Source organism: Carex rostrata, chromosome 20, assembly GCF_964058835.1.
Source record: "Carex rostrata chromosome 20, lpCarRost1.2, whole genome shotgun sequence".
In the NCBI taxonomy this organism is placed as follows: Eukaryota; Viridiplantae; Streptophyta; class Magnoliopsida; order Poales; family Cyperaceae; genus Carex; species Carex rostrata.
Window position 1 is genome coordinate 5,642,947 of NC_135937.1, and position 14,530 is coordinate 5,657,476.

Genomic DNA, 14,530 nt, shown 5'->3' on the forward strand with positions numbered 1-14,530 from the left:
AAGATGGATATTGATCAACTGATCAATTGATCAAAACCTAAAATTAAGAAGAAAAAAGTCATCCCGCTCTATATATACTATTAGTTAGTCTAACAAAATTTCTTATCGGATCTAAATTATGCAATCGACTGCAATTGGACCTATACCCATAAAATCAAAGGTGTGTCCAACATTTGAACACTCTGCCTCTTGATCTTCGTCAGAGGAGGCCGGTTCATTCAGATCGAAGCACAATTCCTTCTTCGCCTCGATTTGCTTCTTCCCTACAAGACCATGTGCAAGCCCGAGGGGGCGGTGCCGCCTCATGTGTCCACCGAGTGCTTGTCCGATGGCAAATTCGAGTCCACAAATTGGGCATTCGTGCATCCTTGGTTTGTTTGTCCCGTCTTCTCCAGCCAACCTCGGCTTTTTGTGACTAGCACGGTGTCCACCTAGTGCCTGAAAAGATGAGAATTGTTTGTTACAAGTTTTGCACTCGAACACCCGTCCTTGTTCAGAGCGGTTACGCATCGTGTCATTGTTGCTGTGTGATAGAAAAACCAACATCTTAGCCATGTCGACGTTGTTTGCTTCGGTGAAGATGGTTTCTTGGAAAAGCCTTTTCATTTCTATGTTGAAAGAGAATAAGGCAACTGAGAAAGGAGAAATGGATAATGTTGTGAATTAATGAGAGGCCGGGTTTAAAATGTATTTGATTAGCTTGAGAAATAGATTGAATGGATGCAGTTAGAAAGAGAAATTGGGTATTTATAGATTGCAAGGGCTGTCACATTCAAAGGTACGTAATAACAAAATATTTTAATAGCAATTTGACTTTATTAAGGCTGATTAATAAGAAGTTGGCTTTTGGGGGGGTGCATAATTAATTGAGGCCAGGCCACTTGTATTTTATTTCACAGAGATGTTTTCATCACAACAAAAAATTAATTATCCAAAATGAGCTCAAATTATTACACAGTTATTTGACCCTACAGATTTATACATTTACTATCACAATATTAAATGCTTTATTAGATCAAATTGAAACACTATTTTGCAAATGCTATCCCTTCAATACTTGGTGTGGACTATTTTATCCACGTTTATATTGACACGCTCGGTCAGTTAAGATTCACAAAACGGTATATAATTTTAATTTTACGCACAAATCATACGATTTATTTTTTGAAATTACGTTTATGTCCGACCTTTTTGAAGATCTAAGAGAACAGTCAAGAGAGAATTTCTCTCCTGTTGCAGATATGCAATCATATTATACGTAATTAAATTCTACTTTGTTTTAGTAAAAAATAATGTATAAATAATGTATTATTTTGTTTCATTTTCTAAAAAAATATTTAATTATATATTGTTATTGGAAGTGTATTAATTTAAAAATTTTAGTTGTTAATTTATCGTATAAAAATTTGCTTGAATAAATAAAATTCACGAAACACTTAAAAAAAAAATACAATTTGGGTTAATTAATTAGTTAGTTACATATCTAAGATCCTACCAAATCCGACCCGTTTAACACAGATGGACAGAGATTCTGTTCCATAAAATAAAACACTACTAACAACACAAATTTCCATTCCATTGGACTACAGAAAATCAACAAGGCGCGGTGGCCCGAAGCAGCTGTTTTGTACTTTTCTTTGCATAATTTCCTTTTTTATATTTTATTATTTACATAGTCTTCCAATTAGGGGCTGCACAAAAAAATTGTAGCTTGTGATTCGATTCGAGTTTAATTCGAAATTTTTTGTAAAAAATTCAATTCGAAATAGTTTGAAATTAATTCAAACTAACCAAGCAGAACGTTGATTTCTGCTGATGACTTATGTTCACTGATGACTTAAAAGTTAAAACATAAAGTCACCAAGTCATAAGACATAACTTGTAAGTCATGATTCTCGCTCTCAATTTTAAAATCCTAGACGACTTTTACCTCTCGCTTTCAACGACTACGATTACTCTTCTTTGTTGTAAAAAAGTTCGTAAAAGATTCGAAATTGAGTTCGTAAAAAAATTGATTCGAAATTAATTCACATCAAACTTAGTTCGAAATTAATTCAAATCAAACTCAAATTGGAATAAGTTCAATTCGGTTTGATTCGTTTGCAGCCCTACTTCCAATCCAAAGGTGAATTAGAATTACCTGTTATTTCATTTCTTGATAATTTTAAAATTGCAATTCCTGTTTTCAGTTCAAGAAGCCGAGTTCAATAATTAACAAATTGTTTCAAGTGACCGAGCAGAGCGATGCCACAAATTCGTAAGCAGTGACGGGTTTTTTAATATCTCCAAAGGTGGTTATGAGAGAGATCATTTTAATATCTCCAATTTGTTTTACTACGTCAGATTTTTGTATTTCTTTTTCCATTTTGCTAAGTATATACAGACATCTGGTGCTTCCAATCTCTCCATCTTATTTTCTCTTCTACAGAAAATTTGTGCTATTCACACCACATTGGCATCGATCGGAACTATACAATCTATATTGAACAGACTGTGGATCTGATGATTCATTTAATTTAAGAATATTTAATCAGAGTATATCTTAAAGTTTTTATCTCGACTGTTCATTTAAATAGAAATTAAAGCTAGAATATGGATGGTATGTTTCTTTTATCAGGCATAATTGACATATTTAATTGGCGGAATAAGGATTTTAGTATGCACTTAAACCATAAAATGTGAATTATAGTTAGGACAATTTCAGATGACGTAAGTTTAACTATTTGCCAATTTAAATTAAAACTAACTATTTATATGGTTTATCTTATTTCATCTGCACGACTCATTGTTAGTGAAATATTTTTTTTCTGATTTTTCTCTTTCATGTTTAACATTACGTGTCATCAAACATTTCAATATAGTTATGTTATTTAGTTATTAAAAAAATATAATTACTAAAAGTCTCAAAACAACTATTTCTTATGTAAATATCTAACATGAAATTTAAGAATAATTAAGATAAATATTTTTGTTCATCAATCTTAAATTCTTAATATGTCAAATATGCAAGTATAATTTTCAAGAGTGTACACTTCATAAAATTGATTTTATTCTTACATGGTTCTTCATTGTTATAAAAAAAAAAAAAAAAACCGTCCAAGTCAATACGAATATTGATGGACAAGTCTGAAATAATTTTTCAACAAGTGTTAAATTAATTAACGAGCCTCTTAAATCAAAATTAACTTTTACTTATTCTGCAAATGTTTTGCAACTAACAGTGTTGAGGTACGGTGGATTTCTTAATTAATTTGATTAAGCCCATTTATTTCTTTGGAGAATAAATGTGTGTCGACAAGTCAAACAGTAAAGATATTAACAATGTACTTTTCGCTTCACGTAGTACATTGACAATAGATCAGTCAAAACAACAATTAATGCATATGACTCTTACGATGCATGAAGTGAAAACTTCTCTGTCAATATATTTACCCCAAGTGATCACATCAAGCACGATTTGAGTACAATAGTTGGGGGTGATGTACCATTTGTAGAGCAGAGAAGTACGCAAGTTGAATCCGCTTCGAATCGCTACATCCCTTTCGTGCTTACCACAGGGCTGGTGCAAGTGTGCAACCGTGCAAGTGCAATTTCTTTTGTCTTTTATTTACTAACATGTCGCTCTCTCCACGTATGATTCTGCTTTTAATATTTGGATTATGACAAAGTTTTATACTTACTAATTTTGATGATTCTTTCAGATCCGGAATCCGGATCCAATACAACTCTTTCTACATATTTTGTTTACATAATCAAGTTATACATCAGGATTTAAAATAGCACTGTTATAGCGTTTTGGACCATAAAAGCTATGGCGCTATAGCAGTGTTATATAGACATAGCGTTATTATTTTATTATCATATACATTTAAAATTAAAGACATTCCAGTCTTAAAAATAGAGGGATTTGAAAATACTTAAATTTGTGGTATATTTTTTATATGTATGAAATTGTTTTCAATTAAAAGATCATCATCTTAATTATTAGGCTACAGTACTAGACTGAATTGTGCGCAGTTAAAAATGTCAAATTTGGGTGGCCAATAACATTTAAATACAAATCATTTTCAGATACAAAAGCGTGTGAATGAACATCTGCATCTTCAAACCGCAGCAAATGAAACATTAAAACCACACAAATTATTACGTCTTGTCTACAACCGGCTGCTGTTTTCTTCATAGCCTTATAAGTCAGAAGCATGACATACTTTGTCTGATATTACAGGCCTTCATGTTTTAATATAAAAGGCAAAATAATTATTTCATTATTTTTTCAAACTATCTGGAGCTTTTATATTTAATATGTTTCTAAACCATTTCCATATAGTACTTAATTCCAAATTGCTTTATTGAAATCAAAGAGTTTAAAGACAAGATACTAAATCACTTGTATATATCTAGCCTTAGGTTTTTTAAATCTAACTACAAATTAAGAATATAATAATTCATATACTTCAGTTACCATCAACCAACAACACTAAGAGCATTACAACGCACATACTAAATATCCAAAACTCAAGCTAAGTTCTTATAAAAAGAAGAAAGAAGAAAAAAAAAAAAAAAAAGCCAGAATACTTCCAAATTGCTTAATTTCTATAATTTTATGTTTGCTAAACTAAAAATAAAAGACGAAAAAGAAGATTGAAAAGGGGTAAAGCAAAAATACCCGAATTCATACCTCATTCTTTGAGTTTGAATCCGGTCCGTTTGTTATATATAGTTATATATAGACGTGCACGAATCTTAAAGAGTCTTGTGCATTACAAGCTTAGGCCGAACTGACTTAGATTCGGATCAAATGGTCCAGATTCAAACTCAAATGACAAAGTAATACAGATGATCCGGACTCAAAAGATACTTTTGATTTATACATCAGAATTCATAACATAAAATTAATCATTGATGTGGGTGACGCAGATATATTGGAATAATATGAAGTTAACTTCCATCTAAAAGCAAACTATAAAAAACAAGCAAGTGTTCATTATTTATCCAAAAAAAATACAAAGTGATGTTCATTGTTTGCTGAGTAAGAAGCTAATTAATATGATGGGCTCCGGTTTCCACATACATAAAAACAATTTTATAAACTAAGTAGAGGTACAATTGTAGTTGCCTTGCTTTGTGATTGGCTTAAGATTATACACTGTTTTGACTTTTTTTTAAGGGAAGTTCAAGAAACTCGGAATCATGGTCCTTTGGTGATTATTTGGTAAATGAAAAAATAAATTTGAAAAGAACCAAATACAATTAATTAATTCGAAAGATATAACTTCATCCTGCTACGATTCTAAAGAAGTTTGTAATTAAGTTATATAATCCAACTAATTAAGTTAACATTCATATTTTGATCATGCGTTTTTTTTATATGAAAGGTTTGTTTTTGCATTAGATTAAAAACTGGTTCTTTACGGATTTAGAGATGTTTGATATGATGCCATACAAGTATATGTTTATATGTAGCATTTGGTTTGGATAAGTGTGAAGTTTGTGAGACGCTATCAATTGCAAATAATTGTTAATCCGTGAGACTAAATTAAAAAAAAATTCTTATATGTGTATGTTTTAGAAAATGAAATTGAAACTAGGGATGCAAATTAATTGAACTAAAAAAATGATTCGACCCAATCTACAATTTATTACATTTTTCTTAGCTTTGGATTATATATTTATGAGACTATTATAAAATGCATTTGAGATTGTGCATATGAATGTTTTGTGATTATTTTGGATTTGATTCGGAATATTATGGATTAATTTGTGATTTGCCTCGCAAACAGATTCATGTACTATAGAAAAATTGAATTTTTAATAATGATAGACTGTCAGATTAAATACAACATTAAACTATGCAAAAAAGGAAAAAAATCGATAGAGAATCACAAAATATAATAATTAATTCATACATTAAAGTAGGTGGATCCAGCACATAACGAAGTAGTCATCAAAGCATTAAATACATTATTTTTTATAATTCAAAAAAAAAATATGAACCGTTAGTTGTAGGATTGACAAAAAAAGCTCTTGGCTCGTGGCCTGCTTGTTATTCGCCCGTGACTCGATTGGTAACAGCTCGTTTGTTAGTGGATCGAGTTAAAATTAGCTCGCTCGCTACATACTTGAGTCAGAATTAATGAGTTTGAGTTTGGACTAGCTCGGCAAGAGTCAGCTCGGTCGTTAACGAGCTATTTAATATACATAGTTTAATAGTTTAATTAGATCCGTTCACTTCAGATTGAGGATATTATGGTATATAGATGTTATAGCCAATGTTATGACAATTGCACTTTGGACTGTGTTTAAGTTGATTGGTAATTTTGTATGGAATATGTGTGAATTAATTATAAGCAATTAAGTTAATTTGTATGAATTTATTTGATTTGATATGCATGAATTTATTCTGTAGATATGTTTGTATGAATTTAGAATTTTTTATATATTTGTATGTATGAATTTAGCTGTAAAGTTAATTTATAGTAGTTGATTTGCTTAATTATAATTGAATTAAGAGTATTCCTCAGTAATTAGTTATATAAATATTATTTTGTTTTAGCCATAATTGATAAAATGTGTTATGAAAATTTAAGATATAGTAGGAAAGAAAATATACAAATTTATAAATCTGCCAAGCTAGTAACGAGGTAGCTCGGCTCGCTCGGACAAGCCACGAGTCGGTCTTGAGCAATAATTTTAGCTCAGAACCTAAAATCCAAACTCGCTCGCTCAGCTTGATACACCAACAAGCCGAGTATGAGTGTGACCTAGCTTGCTCTTTAACAGCTCGTTGTCACCCCTAGTTAGTAGGGGTTTCAATAGCACTTTTTTTTAATGCGTTTACCTAACCTGTACCATATTCGAAAAGACGGGTAAGATAAAAGATTTTTTTTTGTTATCATTATAGATATCGGTATGAAGATGCCTCCACCCAATCTGTATCGTACCCGTTGACATCTCTAACTGTTAGGTTGTACAATCGTCGACAAAGAAAATTATATATGAACAACAACAACAACAACAACAATACAAGTAATGTGACATAGCTAAGAAAATACAAAATTAAGCACTCTTTTATGTATAGATTATAGAGCAAAACTAAGGTGTGATGTGCTCATCAAGAGAGGTTGGTGAGCACACCTCTAAAAGACTATCGGATTGAGTTCGAACTATGAATCCAAACCGTTGAAATCTAAATACTTCGTGAGTGATGCATGCACGTGCAAAATTTTTAAATTTTCGAATACATTTAGTACAAGATCAAGCGGTCAAAAAAATGATGAAAAATTAATACATAAAACAATTAAAAAAATAACTTATAAAATGTTCACAATTTTAACCGCTTGACTATGTACTAAATGAATTTAAAACTTTAAATTTTCGCATGTGCATGCATCACTCACGAAGTACTTGAATTTCAACGGTTTCGATTTGTAGTTCGAAGTCAATCCGATAGTCTTTTAGAGGTGTGCTCACCAACTTTTCTTGGTGAGCACATCTCATCACACCCTAGTTTTGCTCTAGATTATGAATTAGCTGCAACTCATTAGGCAATTAATATACTGTTATTTAATTAGTAGAGTGAGCAATTGCACTTATATTGTTATAATAAAGTAATTAAATAGTTCCATTAAAATAGGTTTCACTTATTGTTGACTTATGAATTACCTAAATAACAACATCAAATGGTGCAACATGCATGAAATCTTGATAGTGCTTTGATAATGCACATTAAATAGTTCTGAGATCATATTTCAATTTGATCTGTTGCCAAAACTTATAAGTTTCAGTTCATTGACTGACAACAACATAATTAATTGAGTCATGCTCCCCAAATTGCAGCATATTGTATTCATTTGTGGATTCCAAACAAGAACTATCTTCTTGACAATTTCATAAAAATAAAGTGAAATATTGGGAGGAAAAAATGGTAGGAAATACCAGCTCAAATATTCTTGGGACTCTAATAAATAAGTTTTGACTTCCAAAAAAAATAACATTTAGGAGAGAGCTAACAACTTGCCCTCTCTAATTAAATTTCCCCATACCCCAATTCTAAAGATAAGAATTAAGTCCATAATTGATATCAAAGATTAAAGGATAGCATAATGGCTAAAAAGACGGCGTTATGCCCATATAATACACTATAGCGTGCTATTTAGAACTTTAATTGACATTCTGAAATAACTCATGGTTTCAAGGTAGAGAAAATTTACAAAAAATATATATATATTATAGAAAGTCAAAAGGATCTATAAAATAGATTGATTCGAAACCGAGAATTGACTTCTAGATCATAACACTAACACATTTGTCATTCGCAAAAACAGAAGATGCATATTGTTTATTCAATTTTCGGAATTAAAATAAGAGAGTTTAAATAAAAGATCATGAATTTCGAAAACCAAATCAAACAACGTTTTATGTGGAATTTCAAAAATACCAGGGCAGCAATTCAATCTATGACTCCATTATTGGGGAGCCGCAGATTGAATTGGAGGCCGGGCACCAATTCAATCTGCACCTCTCCAAGAATGGGACCGCATATTGAATTGGAGACCCTGGTATATTTTTCGAATTCTCTAATTTCATGGTTGTTTTGATTTTTTTTTTTTTTTTTAAATGGTATTAATACAAATTTCGGTGATAAAAAAATAGTTTTGGAACCTTTGACTGCCACAACAGAACTTAAACAACTATTGAATAAAAAAAATGTCATTGGAAAAATACAACGGCTACGATTTTCTACATCTTGAAGCAATCCTACGCGGAAAACCGACCTCCTTCGTACTTTTTGTAATTTTAAATTTGATAATGTCGTCATTTCAAGAGCAATTACGACCAAAATAAATGGTTTCTCTAAAAAGCACTTCCTTCGTGGAAAAAACAGATAAGATCGCTTCAGGTAAAAGTAGAATATTCTTTGAAGATTCTGAATTTAATTATTAATGCTTGCATCACCCATTTTGTATCTTTGAATCGGTTCAAAAGTTTGAATTGAGATCCAGTGTAATATCTCATCGTGTAGAATGAGATTTGATTTATAATTTATGCTTTATCCATTTTAATTAGTCTGGCGAATTTCAAAAGATCTCCGTAAACTTTTAATATAAGCCCGAAAAATTAAACTAATTTGTCCTTAAACATTGAAAAAATATGTCAAAGTTGGTACGCAAATTTATATTTGCATCAAATTGATCCTTTGAAATTTTAAAAAGAAAGAAAATTGAAAGGATTAGTTTGTCAAAAAAATAATGGCCAACTTAATTTTTTTTTTTTAAAGTTCAATAACTGATTTAACGTAACAAAAAAAGAAGTGACCAAATTACTTTTTTTTTAACATAATCAACGATCAATTCGACACACAAAAAAAAAAGTTTAGGCTTTAGAAAATTATATATATATATATATGAGGAGGGTTCAAATGCCTCCATTTTTTTTGCCTCCATTATTAAAAACTTTAATAATTCAAAATTAAAACTTAAAAGTCAAAATAAAACCGTTGGATATGATCTCCATCATTTTATCTATGCGCGTGTAAAAAATTATGGCATTTTAATTTTATTTTGGTTGTCATCAAGAGCTTGTAAAAAACGTACTAATGTGGATAATTTCTAGACGTTGATTTTTCAACTTAGTGATTCACATAAAAACAAAATTGAAATATGATGATTTTTTATGAGCAGATAGAGAAAATAACATATATCACATCTAACGGTTTTATTTTGACTTTTAAGTTTTAAATTTTGAGTTATTGAAGTTTTAAAAAATGGAGGCATGATGGAGGCACAAAAAATGGAGGCATTTGAACCCCTCTATATATATTTAACTAAAACTTGGAACTTTTCATTGTTTGAATCAAGGAGCGAGCACCGAAAGTACTGCTAATTAATATTCACATAGAAATATGTGAATATTAATTTAAACTGCGGCTAGAGACCACAGGTTATGTGGCGTCACACAATTAATTGGTGAAATAAAATAAAATTGCTGATTTAATCAGACCAATTATTGGTCCATTTGAAAGGGGAACTCTGAAATATAATAGAATATTGCATGCCATATAGAAGGGGTCTCCAATGATCTTCATCTACTTCCACATATCTCTAACTACAGAAAATTATAATGTTTGTATATAATTTTGAACATATAATAATATTTATTTAAAAATATAATGAAGGGTCATACAAGCTTTCAAGTGAGGTTGTTAATTATTTATTGAACTATTTGTATGTAAATTTTGAATACCTAAATTAATTGTAATTAATTGTTTGAGTATAATATGCAGAGGCGGAGCTACATTCAAGGAATGGAGTCAATTGACTCTAATTTATTTTGAATTTTTTTTGTAATTATACACAATTTTCTATATAGTATAGGATAAAATGCTATATATATGATAATATTGATCTCCATTCGCAGCATGAAAATATTGTATGACTGATCTTCATTCATATTTTGATTCTCATAACCTTAAAGTATGGCTCCACCCCTGATAATATGAATCTAGTTATATCCTAATATACATTGAATAAAATATATAAAAATATAAGTAGGTAAGCTAGCTATTTGCTAAGTATTAATTATTAAACCATATGATATTGCATTAGTTTATAAGCTAGCTCACGTTGAATTTTTTTTTTTATGGGTTGATTTCGGTTGCAGGTTTCCACAGATCTATATTATTTTATAGAATGCAAACTGCAGTTTGTTTTGCTTAGTTCTTTTATATTTTGGTTATATGTCTACCACATGAGCACATACTTGATTATTGAATTGTTTACAAGACAAAATAAAACATGAAATAGCATGGTGATTTCTTCACATGTGGTATACTGATATATGAGTTAGGCTGGGGTGCTATGGATAGCATAGTGGCCTCCCGTGCTACGGCTCAATATTGAAGTTTTCAAAATCCAAACGGTCGATCGGAACCGTTCATTGTTTAATCCATATTGAAATGTGCTTGGAGACCAAATTTTACATTTTTTGGAATTTTTTTGCTATTTATTAAGATGGTTTCAAAATCGCTGTTTTTATTAAAATTCTGCACCACTGGAAAACAGCGATTTCAAACCATCTTAATAAATAGCAAACAAATTCCAAAAAATGTAAAATTTGGTCTCCAAACACATTTCAATATAGATTAAACAATGAACGGTTCGGATCGACCGTTTGGATTTTGAAAACTTCAATATTGAGCCATAGCACGGGAGGCCACTATGCTATCCATAGCACCCCAGCCTAACTCCTGATATATAGCAAACCAATATAGCTTATAATTTCCTAGGTTAAATTATAAAAATGATAGAAACAACAAATATATATAACTAGAATATGAACTATCTGTTGTCAGAAGGGTTTTTATGACAACTAGGTTCTTCAAGCTTATTACATTCGTACTCTCAACTTTTTTTTTTATCAAAATAATTAAATAATGACATTTTTTTAGATAAAAGATTAAATTTTGAGTTCCTAAACATATATATTCCGGCTATATTGTTATAAAAAACAAAAAACATTTTTTACAAGGATCTCAAATTTATACAAACATAGTTCACACAATAAAATTATACATACTAAATCACACAAATTCATACAAAATAACTTAGTTGTTAATTATTTCATACAGTCCATACAAAATTACCAATAAACTACAGCACAGTCCAAAGTGTAATTACCATAACACTGACTATAACATCCATAGGCCATAGTATACCATCTTGAAGTGAACGGATCTGATTAAACTATTATACTATGTATATTAAATAGCTCGTTAATGAACCGAGTAGGCTCGTGCCTAGCCATTTTAACTTGGTCCACTGACAAACGAGCTGTTACCGATCGAATCACTGACTGATACCAAACAGGCCACAAGCTACGTGCTTTTTTACCGGGCCTACTCAAACCCAATAATATTGAGTCAATATTCTCGGCATTAATACATCTTTAGTAGTCACTACCAAGTTTTCAAAAGAAAAAAATATCCTCGGCATTATCTCATATTTGAGTTTAGAATTACAGGCGTTTGATCAGAATTAAAATCAAGTCGGTCCATACCAATAATTTACTGTACCGAATCTATTTAATATTTTAGCCAAATATTAACCAAACAGTCCAGATTCATTCTACGAAAAAAATCTAAATTTGAGTTACTGCCGACGATATGATGAATTCGATGAAATTACTTATTTATATGCGTGAATATTATTAAAAATTTCTCAAGTTAAAAATGATAGCGACAAGAAGTGTTACCTTAATATTTGCTATGTTAGAGTGGGGCCCATGTTAAATTGATAATGTCTATACGGTGTCGACATGCTGCAACATACATAAATAATTAAGAAAAAAAAATATGAAGTGATCAGTGACATCACATTGTGCAAATTGCTTTTGTTAATTGCTAAGTTGCATTAATTGTTAATTGCTTTAACCTCCCACATAATTATGTACTTAAAAGATTCGTCTATTGCAAAACCGATTTTTTTATATATATCCAAAAATTAAATCAAATTACAAAAAATAACCGAAGCACCATTGAATTTCGATTATTACCCAATCCGGTTATCCAATAACCGGATTTGATAGAAATGTCCGGTTATCCACTCCCCGGACTCAAAATGCACAAACGATTAATGGTTAACCGGATTTGTGCATTTTGCCTTTTTTTTTTTGAAAACAGAAAAAAAAAATTTGTATTAAAATATTATAAATATTGAATATATTTCTTTGAAAATAGATAGAATACAATATAATTTGATTTATTAGAAAGACTGCAACAAATAACCCGGATCAATATTTTCAGATCGGATTTTTCGCGGCTGTAAGAAAAATTAATATATTTCTTTATGTGTTATTGGAAAAAAATAAAAATAATTAGATTCTGAGTTATTGATCCCGGTTCAAAAGTCACTTCTAGGTAATCCAGAAAATATTGTGACCTTTCTAGTACATTTAATTTATAAAAAGTTGTATCTATTTTGAGAATTCTTTTTTAATAACAATAATTAAATAAATTAAAGTTTTTGATTTTTTTCAAAAATAGATACAACTTTTTATAAATTAAATGTACTAGAAGGATCACAATATTTTCTGAATTACCTAGAAGTGACTTTTGAACCGGGATCAATAACTTAGAATCTAATTATTTTTATTTTTTTCCAATAACACATAAAGAAATATATTAATTTTTCTTACAGCCGCGAAAAATCCTATCTGAAAAATATTGATCCGGGTTATTTGTTGCAGTCTTTCTAATAAATCAAATTATATTGTATTCTATCTATTTTCAAAGAAATATATTCAATATTTCTAATATTTTAATACAAAAAAAAATTTATGTTTTCAAAAAAAAAAAAAAAAGCAAAATGCACAAATCCGGTTAACCATTAACCGGATTTGTGCATTTTGAGTCCGGGGAGTGGATAACCGAACATTTCTATCAAATCCGGTTATTGGATAACCGGATTGGGTAATAATCGAAATTCAACGGTGCTTCGGTTATTTTTTGTAATTTGATTTAATTTTTGGATATATATAAAAAAATCGGATTGCAAAACCTATTGGTTTGCCAAAGTCAAAAGATTAATTATTTTACGCAATATTAATTCTTTCGGTAAGAGGTCGCATGTTTAAAATTTAAAATATATATATATATATTTTTTAATAATTACATTAATTGAATTAATTGGCTTAGCCTCTACTTTATTAAAATAAAATATTAGATTTTGGTTTCATGTAAACATTTAATTGTAACAAAAAAAAAGGTATTTCTAGGAATTTTATAAAATTATGGCTAATATATATCGATCTCCTAAAGAGCATTTTAATATATCAATATAAAGTCTCAACAGATAATATATAATCTACATATAAAATCTCTCCTAGAATTAATATCACAATTATCATTAAGAAAGTGTATATTTACAAAGCTTTAAAGAAATTTATTATTTTTTTTTCAGATTTTTGAAAGATGACCACATTTATATAATTTTATGACATAGTATGTCATGTGAATATATATATATATATATAGAGAGAGAGAGGAGGGATCGGATGACACCTTTTTTTGGTGACATCGAATAACATCGTGTATTTTCAAAGTTTTCAAAACTCAAACAGTCGATCCAAACCGTTCAACTTGATGGATATGTTAAAATGTGCTTGCAAATCAAATTTTACATTTTTCTGAATTTGTTTACTATTTATTAAGTATTTAACAAAATCGCTATATTCAGACCGTTGAATTTTTGTATCCATCTTAATAAATAGTAAAAAAATTCAAAAAAATGTAAAATTTGATCTACAAGCACATTTTAACATATCTATTAAGTTGAACGGTTTGAATCGACTGTTTGGAGTTTGAAAATGCACAGTGTTATCCGATGTCACCAAAAAATGGTGTCATCCGATCCCTCCTCATAGATATATATATATATATAGAGTTAGGCTGGGGTGCTATGGATAGCATAGTGGCCTCTATGCTACGGCTCAATATTCGAGTTTTCAAAATCCAAACGGTCGATCCGAACCGTTC